At 48.3% G+C, this 11,450-nt stretch overlaps 1 long non-coding RNA gene across 1 annotated transcript; it reads left to right on the top strand.

The window, feature by feature from the left end:
* The first annotated feature begins 98 nt into the window (after positions 1-98).
* LOC126510433 (uncharacterized) lies at positions 99-10,034 on the top strand. Its single transcript, XR_007594394.1, has 3 exons — positions 99-177; positions 9,609-9,712; positions 9,838-10,034. It is a non-coding gene; the product is annotated as an uncharacterized lncRNA (long non-coding RNA).
* Positions 10,035-11,450: the final 1,416 nt, after the last annotated feature.

Here is an 11,450-nt window from a genome sequence, read left to right as displayed (position 1 = left end):
CCCCCCCCCCGCCCCATCCCCGGCTGTGGGGTCGGCGCGCATGCGCAGCCCTCGGCTCGGCCTGGGCGCACCTTTTCTCCCTCCTGCCACAATGTGAGCGCTCAGCCGCGCAGATAACCGCCGGCTGCCTGCTCCACCCCCGGCCCGCGCCCACTCCGCCCACTCCCGAGCGCCCAGGTAAAGGCGTGGGCAGCGCATGCGCGTCGTTTCCGGGCGCTGGGGTGGGGGGCGTGGTTGACAAAAGGAAGCCTAAATGCAGAAGGTGAGGGATTTGTGGCCAGGGGTTTGGGGATCCCACCAAATAGGGAAAGATAAAAGTGAAAAGGGGGAGAAAGTGGAAAAGTGGGTCACAGTGAGATTTGGGAGTGACTGTCTCTGACTTATGGAATACGTTAAAAACAAAACTTCTAAAAAAGTGCTGGCCACCTTGCTAGTGTAGAGAGTGAGTGACACAATGGGAATAAAAGCAGCGACGGACTTACAAGCAGTAGTCATTCTCCAGATAAATGGGAGAGCTGGCAACAACTAGAGGAATTCAGAAACTGCCATCATGGTCAGCAAAACAGATGGGTTGCGGCGCTTGTCCCATGGTCAGTAATAGGGAAGTGTGTGTGTGTGTGTGCCGGAATCCCAGAACTGCTGCAAGAAAGGAACGCTCCACTTGTAGAAGTATGACCACATTATGACTAATTAGCTATTAATCATTAATATAATTAATGGTACTGTTAGCTAACAAGGTAGCATTTATCCGAGCTCAGAGCCAAGAGAGTGTCTGCAATAGAAAGTGCTTAGGGTACAAGGAGAGGAAATGACTTGACAAGGGGAAGGCTCCACAGGGGAGACCCAAGGTGACATTCCTAGGTGAGGAGAGCCCTTTCCCACCAGAAACAAAGCTTCCTGAAGTTCTCCAAGCCTTAACTGGAACTCCTTCCATTACTTTTTTGTATTTTTTTATTTATTTTACTTTGTGTCTTTGCATGTTTTGCCTGCATGCATGTACGTGCAACCTGTGACTGTCGGATCCCCTGGAACTGGGGTTATAGATGGTTGGAGGCCACCATGTGGATGCTGGGAACTGAACCCAGGTTCTCCGTAAGAGTAACAAGTGCTCTGAACTTCTGAGCCTTCTCTCGGGTCTTCTTCCTTCTATCATTAAGCACATACATTATTAATGTTCTTCACTAAAGCTGACTTACCCGCCCCCCCCCCAAACATGAAACAGTTTCCATATAGATGCAGCTCACCCAATCCTCCAGGGAATAAAATGACCTGAGTCTGGGACAACATTAAGAAAGAAATTGAAACTTTATAAATAAAGGGTCAAAGAGCTGACTCTGTCTTTGGCTCCTTCCAGAATCAGATGTTTGGATTTTATTATACTTGGACTCCAGGCCCCAGGGATCAGAGTTTTGGAACTTTGGGCCATGGTCTTCAGTAGTGAACGCTTCCAGTGGGTAAATACTAACATCTTCAAGCCGACCAGAAGACAGGAAGCATACACAATAAAATGAAATTCAGTGTAAGAATAAGCTCAGGATCTGGTGAACTCAGACTGTCTTCCTGGACACTTGACCCATTCCTCTACCCTCTGCTGGTCAGGTTGTCCTGCTTGGATGATGGGTGTGTAGAGTGATGACCAAAAATTGAGGTGACCTTCCAAATGTTATGACTCTCCATCCAACTCTTTGAATGGACCCTAGTAATCACAGTATTATATTAATTCAGCTTTCCATTTCAACAGTGCTTTGTGTATTTTTTTTAGAAAAATTATTACATTTTTGTTATTTGTGTTTGTGTATGTGTGTGGTTGGCCACTCCATGTGACAAAGGACAACTTATGAGAGTCAGTTCTCTCTACCATATGGTCCTATGCACTGATGTCAGGTCCTCTGGCTTGGGGACGAGCAGTTTTACCGGATGAGCCATTTCACCTGCCTCTGTGGTTCCTACAGGGAGTTTATATCCATTATCTCATCAGATCTTCCAACAACTGCAAGGGCAGACAGAACAGGTATTATTCACAATGAAAGAAACTTAAGCCAAGGAATGTTTTGATGGCTTAGCCAGTTACCCAATCCAGTAGACAGCAGAGCCAAACCAAGATCCAGGTTCTCTAGTTCCCACTGTGCTGGTCCCCTGGAGGATTTGATAGCCCTACTCTAAGAACTGTCACAAAGTCTTTAAAAAGAAAAGAAAAAGATTTACTGGCCGGATGCCTTTAATTCTAGCACTTGGGAGACAGAGGCAAGACGATCTCTGTGAGTTTGAGGCCAGTCTGGTCTCCAGAGTAAGTTCTAAGACAGCCAAAACTGCACAGAAAACCCCTTTCTCCGAAAAAAAAATATTTTTTATGTGCATTGGTGTTTTGCATGTATGTACGTCTGTGTGAGGATGCCAGATTCCCTGGAACTGGAGTTACAGACAGTTGTGAGCCATGTGGGTGCTAGGAATTAAACCTAAGTCCTTTGGAAGAATAGCCAGTGCTCTTAATTCCTGAGCCATCTCTCCAGTCCCTCACATATTCCGAATAAGTGAAAGCTAGTACTTTCGACACACAGTGGAAAGGAATCTTAATTTTAGCTCTGTCTCTGTATCTTCTGTACTTTTTTCCTTCTTTCTCTCTCTTGAGCCCTAGATTTGCTTCTAGAAACCTTTACAGACCCATGTTTTTGCAAGAGTTTGGGATTCAAGTCTAGCTAACAAGATCCAGCTAGAGCGCCCAGTTCCTGTGTTCTCCTTCTATTCTTTTCCCTTTACTCATCACAGGCAGGGGATTGCCTCCCAGTGCTACTAATCCTGCAAACCACAAGTAGAGCTTGGTCGCAAGGCCCCCCTGATCCAATGGTCACACTCAAGATTGTCAGTCACTGCAGGAGACCTTCAGACATATCCATTCTGAGTTTTTTGGTCTTGGATAACTCTTCACTATTTTTTTTCCCATTAAGACAGTGAGCAGAAGCCGTCAGAAACCCATCCCGCTTTTATGGGACAGGGTCTTACGTAACTCTCGCTGGCTCAGAAACTCTAGGTTGCCAACAGTGACCTGAGCTTCTGATCCTTTGCCTCCACCTCCCAAGTACTGTAGTTACAGATATTCATCACCATGTCTGACTAGACGCCTCTCCTGACTCCTTTCATGGAAACAAGGTCTCACTATGTAGTCCTGGCTGGCTTGAGATTCCCTGTATGGACCAGGCTGACCCCAAACTTACAGAGATCCAGCTGTCTCCACCTCTGGAATGCTGGGATTAAAAATGTGCACCACCACACCTGGTCCCGTATTAATGTTGTTAACAGCCAATTAAAATAAGGGCCTAATTTTAAAAATCAGATGGACAGAGCTAGAACCTGATGTCCAGGGTCCAAGTCCAGGACTTCTCTGACCCCATCCTGTAGCTCTTTGCTGGATACCATACAAAGCAAATTGAACAGATCTGGTCTCTGCCCTCTGAAAGTTTGGACTCAGATGGACAGCCAGCATGCCGACAGACATAAAAGACCAAAGTGATTAACGGTCAACACAGGCCAATAAATAAAGGAGCTAAGTAGATAAGGAGGGGCACGTTTACCTGATCTACTAGTATTCTTTTCATTCCAGTCAGGCAAAAAGGACAGTATTAGTAAAGCAGAGGCTTAGGGCTGATCTCAGTCTGCCTACTCACTTTTCCCAGATGGAAAAATATTTGTAGGTGGTAGAGAGATGGCTCAGCCCTTAGGAGTACTGGCCTCTTCCAGAGAAACTGGGTTTGATTCCCAGGACCCAGACAGCTCGTAATCATCTGTGACTCCGGTTCTGACCTGGTGACTCCGGTTCTGACCTGGTGGATCTCCGCCTACAGCTCTCCTCCCAGGCAGTAACATCTTCAGCGTTACCCTCCATGCAAGGTCTAAAATGATGGCAATTCAATATCCATTTTAGTGTTGAAGCACACAGTAAAGATACATCCTGACCTTGCTGGACAATGGTGGCACACACCTTTAAGTCCAGCACTCGGGAGGCAGAGGCAGGAGGATCTCTGTGAACTCTAGGCCACCCTGGTCTACAGAGTGAGTTCCAGGACAGCCAGGACTACACAGAGAACCACCGTCTTGAGGGGGCAGGGTGCCGGGGAGGGCAGATACATCCTTACCTCTGTCAAATGGCCAGTTCCCATAATGGAGAGGTGGACTTTTAAATTTGAGAGCCTTTGTAGCCTTGCCCTAGAGCAGTGGTTCTCAACCTTTCTAATGCTGCAACTCTTTAATAAAGTTCCTCATGCTGTGGTGACCCCCCCAACCATAAAATTATTTTTTAAAAAAATATTTATTTATTATTATGTATACAATATTCTGTCTGTGTGTATGCCCGCAGGCCAGAAGAGGGCACCAGACCCCATTGCAGATGGTTGTGAGCCACCATGTGGTTGCTGGGAATTGAACTCAGGACCTTTGGAAGAGCAGGCAATGCTCTTAACCTCTGAGCCATCTCTCTAGCCCCATAAAATTATTTTCGCTGTTACTTCAGAACTGTAATTTGGCTACTGTTATGAATCGTAATGTGAGTAGCCATGTTTTCCGGTGGTCTTAGGCGGCCCCTATGAAAGGGTCCTTAGCATCCACAGTTTGAGAAGCGCTGCTCTAGAGAAATGAAGCCACCACCTGCAATCCTTAGCTTCCTTGCGATTTAAGGGAAAGCAGAGAGGAAGCCTGGCCTTAGGGAACTGGGCGCAACTTCCTCCTTAGGGTTTGACCTCCTGGTCTGTCTATAGCAGAGGGCTGTAAGACCCTTAGGTTGCACTTGTGTGTGAGTCTTCAAAGAGGTTCATTCACTCTATTAGGTAGTAGGGTTAATTTGTTTGTAATTGATGTGACATGTGCCTCAGAGGCATGCACTGAGGTCCAATTGAGATTTTTTTAATTGGAATTAATTAATTAAAGAGGGCAGCTGAGAGGGGCTGGAGTCAGTGCCAAACTCTGTAACCCTAAACCAGCCAACCCATCCAACCGGCTGTGCCACCTGAGAAATGTCCTCAGGTTCTCAAGAGGAGACCCCGGAAGCAGGCCCGGAATTGGGGGCTGCTAGGGAATTCTGGGCACCTCAGATTTCAAAGCCCTCGCCCGAGGCGTGATTCTTGAAGACTCTTAAGGGTAACTTGGTAGCTGGAAAAAAGGTCAAATGAGACGCGTGAGATTACCAAGGGGGCTGGAAGAGCGGTGATTGGCAGAAGCTGGAGGATCCGCCTAAGAAGAGGACCCTGTGAGCAGAGGAGGAGGAGGAGCCTGGCTGTGGAGTTGTGGGGGCGGACAACACGTTGCCTGAGGGCTCAGCCTTCTGAGGTATTAATTAAACCCAGACCTGAGGTTGTTAACAGAGCTGTGGCAGCTTTTCATAGGAGTTGGGTTAATAACAATAACAATAAACAATTACGGTCCAGGAGACCTTATCTGGAGTTTTTCTTGGAGGTTGTACCAGTAAGTCTTTAATTTCCCCAGCCCCTTGGGGCCACCTTTCCTAGAAAGTAAGGTTTGAGGATACCAATTGTCCTCGGTACCTGAGGATGCATCTGGAATCCCTCACTAGCCCTCAAGGCCTACTACCTTTGGTAAGGTGGCTTTGTTTATTTCTCAGGAATAATGCCCGGGATTTCTTTTAAGATTTCATGGGGGCAGGGGGGCGGAGGGCTGGCTGGAGGAGACTGGAGTCGGGGCTGGCTCAGCCGCTCAGAGCACTGACTGATTTTTCGGAGAACCAGGATTTGGTTCCCCACCCAACCCCCACCCTCCCACTCCCCACCCCCAGCCACAGCAACTCACAGCCTCCTGCTAATTCCAGTTCCATGGGTTCTGACACCCTCTTCTGGTCTCCACGGATATCAGGCACTCATGTGGCATACACGCATACATGCACACGCTCCAGCATACTCGCAAAATAAAAGGAAATCTTAAAGAAAATAAAGGATCTCATGAGCCGTTAGAGTATTTTGCACTGTTTAGTCTCTGAAAGGATACTTGGAAGAGTGTGGAAATGTAGGCACCAACACAGATGCCTGGACAGCTTTGATGGGAAAACCGAAGGCTGCCTGAGTGCACTAGGCAGGAGAGTCGGACAAGACCAGGACATATGTGGAGTGGAGAGCTGAGAAGTGCTCCAGAGAGTGGAGGTTGGGGGGCTGCAGGGAGAGGTCTGGGGGGCTGCAGGGAGAGGTCTGGGGGGCTGCAGGGAGAGGTCTGGGGAGCACAGCCCCGAGCCTTTACCTTCAATCATGATGATAACCTAGCCAGGCATGGCTGTGCACCCCCTTTAGTCCTAGCACTTGAGTGGCAGAGAGAGGCCGGCGAACCCCGATGAATTCAAGACTAACCTGCTTTACACTGTGAGTTCCAGGACAGGTGGAGCTACACAGAGAGACTCAGAGGTGTGGGGGAGGGGGAGAAAGAGAGAAAAGATTGGGGGGGAAGGTTAGGCAACTAATCCACAGACCATGGAAGGAAATTTAGAGGAGGAGTTGGGGGTGATGGATGAGCAGGGGAGGGGGATGCTAGACTAGGTGAGGCATCTGTAATCGATCTTTGGGGAGAAGGCTTTGAGCAAACTTTCTTGTCAGTAGAGAGACTAACCTTGTAGAGTCAAACCGCAGCTGGTAACAACAGATCATATTCACCAGTCCGGTGCCTATCCCATTGGTTGTAAGAGTGACTTTATCCTAGACTGCAACGTAGAACGTGCTTTGTACATCATGAAGATGGATTGGCTGATTCAATTTCCGAGCAGTTCAGGTTGGGTTCCAACATGAAATCCTTCTGCCCCAGCCTCCCAGTTGTGGGGTTACACGTGTGTGCCACCATGTCCATGTAGCACCTGTTTTCAAAAGAAAGCGGGGCAGCAACCTCAATGTATGTCAACAGACTGAGTATCCTGAGGGCTCTTTAGATCCCGGGGAACAAGACTGCAGTACCGCATTAGTGAAGGAGGAAGCAGAGCTGGGCAGCAGAAGGGTCTGTGTCTTGAGGCAGGAGGGACCCACTCTCTGACCATCACCTGCCTTCCCTCCTCTGGTTACCACATAGAACTACTTATAAAAGACACTAGAACTTTCTGGAATGGAATATCAATTTACCTTGTAAACTGCATCAGAGAACAAAGTGAAATGTTACTTGGTGGTTCTAGGGAATAGAATGTTCTGGTTAATAAAATAACTGGTTAATAAAGCACTGTTTTGAACAGATAGTAATATTTGGAATATACTTACATTAAAATTACTCGTTTATCTGAAATCCAGATTTCACTGACTCTTTCGTTTGGGCAGCCCTGCCGACAGGTCAACCATTAGATTTGCATCCATGGTGGTACTTAGAGAGGGGATCAATAAGAGAAAGAGAACAAGGGGCCTCTTGGTTCCTTAGAAAATGGGGACCAGAGATGCTCATATATGTGTAATGGCTTCTAGGAACCCAGAGCAGGTCACTCCCAAATCATTCAGGTGTGTGAGATCTCACTGGGTACCTGGCTGGGACATTACCGAGTCTTCAAGTGGCTGAATGTCAAGTTAAATAGTGTTGCAGAAATCTCGGGAGAGATTAAATAAATAAACATTAACTAAACAAGTATCATATATGGTGGTGGTGGCAGCTCATGTTGGTAATCCCAGCACTCGGGAGGCAGAGGCAGGTGAATCTCTGTGAGTTTGAGGCCAGCCTAGTCCACAGAGCAAGTTCCAGGACAGCCAGGGCTACACGGAGAAACCCTAACTCGAAATACCTCACCACAAAAGATATTTCCAGTTCACTGAATGGTTCCTCCTGTCCTAAGCCTAATCACTGTTACCCCATATAATCAAAATAACTAAGGCAAAGGTAGGTATCTCTCTTTTACAGACAAGAAAACTAAGGTGTAGAGACCACAAGTAGGAAATGACATAAGGTCTCATTGTTCTTACACAGCAGAGGCAAGAGTGAACTGGGTAGCCAGAGCCCGTAACTGTGATTTTCTTTCCCTAAGAATCCATGTATGTATACGCACCATACACATACCTGGTGCCCAGAAGAGGGTGGCAGATTCCCTGGACCTGGAATTATAGCTGGTGACTTACCGTGTGGGTGCTCAGAATTGAACGCCAGTCCTCTGCAAGAGCAAACCACTGGGCCATCTCTCCAGTCCTCACACCAGCTCTCAGCCACAGTGCTGTACTGCCTGGCACCCCAAGCTCCTCCCAGATTTCTTCACCGGCTCCTGTCATGAGTAGAAGAGTGGTCCCCCAAAAGACCCACATCCCCTTCTCTGAACTTGCGAATATGTTACCCTACATTGCAAGAGGGCCTTTTCAAGGTGATTCCGTTAAGGGGTGTGGAGATCATACTGGATTCTTATGGGCCCAGCACTGTAATAGTTCTTAGAGGATTGAGACAAAGTGTTGGACTCTGAGATATAGTTAGGGAAGTCAGGGAAGCAGGATCGAAACCACGTGATCTGACTGTGGCGATGGACAAGGCTGTGAGCTGAGGAATGTGGGCCGCCCTGAAAAGCACAAGTAGACAAGCTAGGACCCATTTCTCCCCATTTCTGACACAATGCTGTCCGGCTCAGCCCAATGAGACTTCTGGCATCCAGATAGAAAGGCAACACACGGGTGCTGCGTTTCGCTACCGGGTCTGGGTCTGTGGTGATTGACTAGCGCAGGCGCCGAAAATACATCCCACTCTCCACAGAAACCTGAACCGTTTTGCGAGACGTTCCGGGACTTGCCCAAATGTGGGGTCAGCTTCACTACCCCTGACTCCCCGTGCTGTACGTGTTGAATATCTCCAGCATCTACAACCGGCCATGCTCTAAGCTTTCCCCATATCATGCCTCCAGTCTGGAACACCCCATCCTTACTTGTTTCCCTGGCAGAGACCTCACCCTTTACATTTCAGCTCAAATGCTGCCTCCTCTGGGAAACCTTCCATCCTTCTCCCAGGGGGCTTTGGGCCACTTCCTCTGTAGTTTACTCAGGTAAAAACTGCCTGAGTTCTAAGGGATTCTTTAGTCCCTCCCTGGATTGTTAACTACTTGAGAAGAACAGTGTTTTCTCTTTCGTTTTTGGTATTCTTTAGCAGCCGTAAATAAAGGCTGCCAAGGGCTGGAGCTATTCCTCGACTACCAGTGTGCCATGGACCAGTGACGTGGTACTCGGACTCCATTTTCCCACCAGTAGAATGCCTTGGGTGAACTACTCTTTCCTTTCTAACAAGAGATGAGGTAAAAGGAGATGAGACTGCGTGTCAGTTAGGAAGAAAAGGCACTGGGCTGGGATGTAGTTCACGTGGCAGAGTGCCTGTCTACATACACAAAGCCATGGGTTTGATCCCCAGGAGGGTATCAGCTGGGTGCGGTGGTGCCCGCCTGTAATCCCAGCACTTAGGAAGTGGATGCAGGAGGAGCAGAACTCATGAGAGTCTGTCTCAAAAGAAGGAGGAGGAGGAGGAGGGAAAGGACTTCCTCTTCAAGTTCAGTCTCTTGGGCTGAGACATGAGTCTGGAGTCAGTCCTCTCCACAAAGAGCCTTGTCTGCCCTGCTCCTTCCTTACCGTACCTCCAGCTTACCGTTTACATTGGTCTCTAGTCTCAGGTGAGTTCTCCCACGTCGACAGGTGACAATCCTACAGAGGGCTTTCCCACATTCCTTGGATTCCCGGCTTCTTCCTAAGGTGCACACTGCTATTTGCAACCACTTGGACCGCAGATTTCCCCACAGGTAATTGAACTGCAAGGTATTGTGAAAGATGTCCTCCAATTTCCAGACTGCCCCCAGGGCTCTCCATGGTGTGTCTAAAGGCAGGGATTCTGTCTATCAGGAATTTAATTGATGTTGTATAATAGGTTTCTCCACCCAAACAAGCTGTGGGCCTTGGCTGCTCCAGTGGCTGCCTCTCAGTGCACACCCTCCCATGTTTAATGAGAAGCAACAGAAAAGAAGAAGAAGCTCCATCAAGTTCCTACAGTGACTCCCCGTGCTGTGCTCTAAGAGACTCTGAAATGCTCTCACATTTACGCCCTGCCTGGGGAACCAAGACTCAGGCGAGTAATGGCAGCTGGACAATATCAGGTGTGGTATAGTCAAATGTATCAAATAACACAGCTTATGCAATGGGATTAGAATTCAGAGAAAGGAGAACTCAACCAGGGCTTGACAAGAGGGGGGGCGGTGGCATAAAGGACAGGAAGTTGAGTTGAGGCACTGTAGATTGAATAGGAAAAGGGGGTGAGTGACGGTGAGCTAAAGAGGCCTCCTGATGTGGGGGCTCACTGCGAGGTTCCACAGGGAAACAGAAAGGAAAAGGGCTTGGGGGGAAGAGGAAGAAGGGGAGAGAGGGAGGAAAAGAGGGAAGAAGGAAGAGAGGAAGGAATGGAGAGAAGGAGGAAGGAAAGAAGGCAGGGATGGAGGGAGGCAAAGAGGGAAGGGTGAAGAAAGAGGAAAGGGAGGAAAAAGGAAAGAAGAAGAGAAGGAAGGAAGAAGGAAATGAGAGGAAGGAAGACTGGGAAAAAATAAGGGAGATGGGAAAGGAAGGAACTATTGTCTTCCAGCCCCTTTTGAGGAACTTTTTAGAGAAAGGATTTTTTGGTGTAGCCTGGAACTCACTCAGTAGACCAGGCTGCCCTTGAACTCACAGAGCTCTGCCTGCCTCTGCCTCCCGAGTGCTGGGATTAAAGGCGTGCGCCACTGCCACCCAGCAGGTCTCATCCCCCTGTGGTGTGACCTGCCCTGTGATTTGGGAAACTCCGCACTTAGGGCAGCACTTTGACCATGTGATTTTCCACCCTGTTTCACTGTCCGGCCCCAAACATTTTCACTGCTGCCTTCCTGCTGGCTTTCACGGGCACGGCACCTTCTTCCCTGGCATTCTTGGAAAGCTATCACGGTTTCATGACCGGGAATTCTACCCCTTGGAGACAGTGCCACAAAGTTGCGGGGAGAGACCCAATTATGAGAGAACCCTAAAAGAGCACCAGGAGACTAGGCCAGCATGTTCTGGCTCCCATCTGCTTCCCAATTATCATATCTTTTCAAGATGATCCATATGGATGTTGATACTTAAGGAAATGAGAGCGAACAGCTCCAAAGGGTTCTTGCTTATGTTGGTTTAGAGTTGCTTATGTGCCTTCAGAGCAGAGAATATTGAACGTTTCATAATTTGCCGTGTTGTCTGGGGCAGATAAGCAAGAAGGAGGAATTCGTAGCATCTTGCCTTGGTGAGACAGTTGGAAGACTTCTTCTGCTTATCGTGGTTTAACACCCACCCCACGTCAAACAACCACAGGAGGAGTTAGAGTCTTCCTTCAAGGACAAGTCTCACACCGCACACAGGGGAGCCGTCTACCATAGTAGCTAGAGCTAAGGAGAGGGGGTTTCTTTCCCCACAAGATGGCTGCCCTCTGGGTCAGGGCCTGGGTGCCGTTATTTCCTAACTGGGTGAAATGGTAAGGGCCTTCAT

The sequence above is a fragment of the Alexandromys fortis genome, unplaced genomic scaffold, assembly GCF_014885135.2.
Source record: "Alexandromys fortis isolate MF-2015 unplaced genomic scaffold, M_Fortis_MF-2015_v1.1 scaffold_31, whole genome shotgun sequence".
In the NCBI taxonomy this organism is placed as follows: domain Eukaryota; kingdom Metazoa; phylum Chordata; class Mammalia; order Rodentia; family Cricetidae; genus Alexandromys; species Alexandromys fortis.
This window is presented reverse-complemented; position numbering and strand designations above follow the sequence as displayed.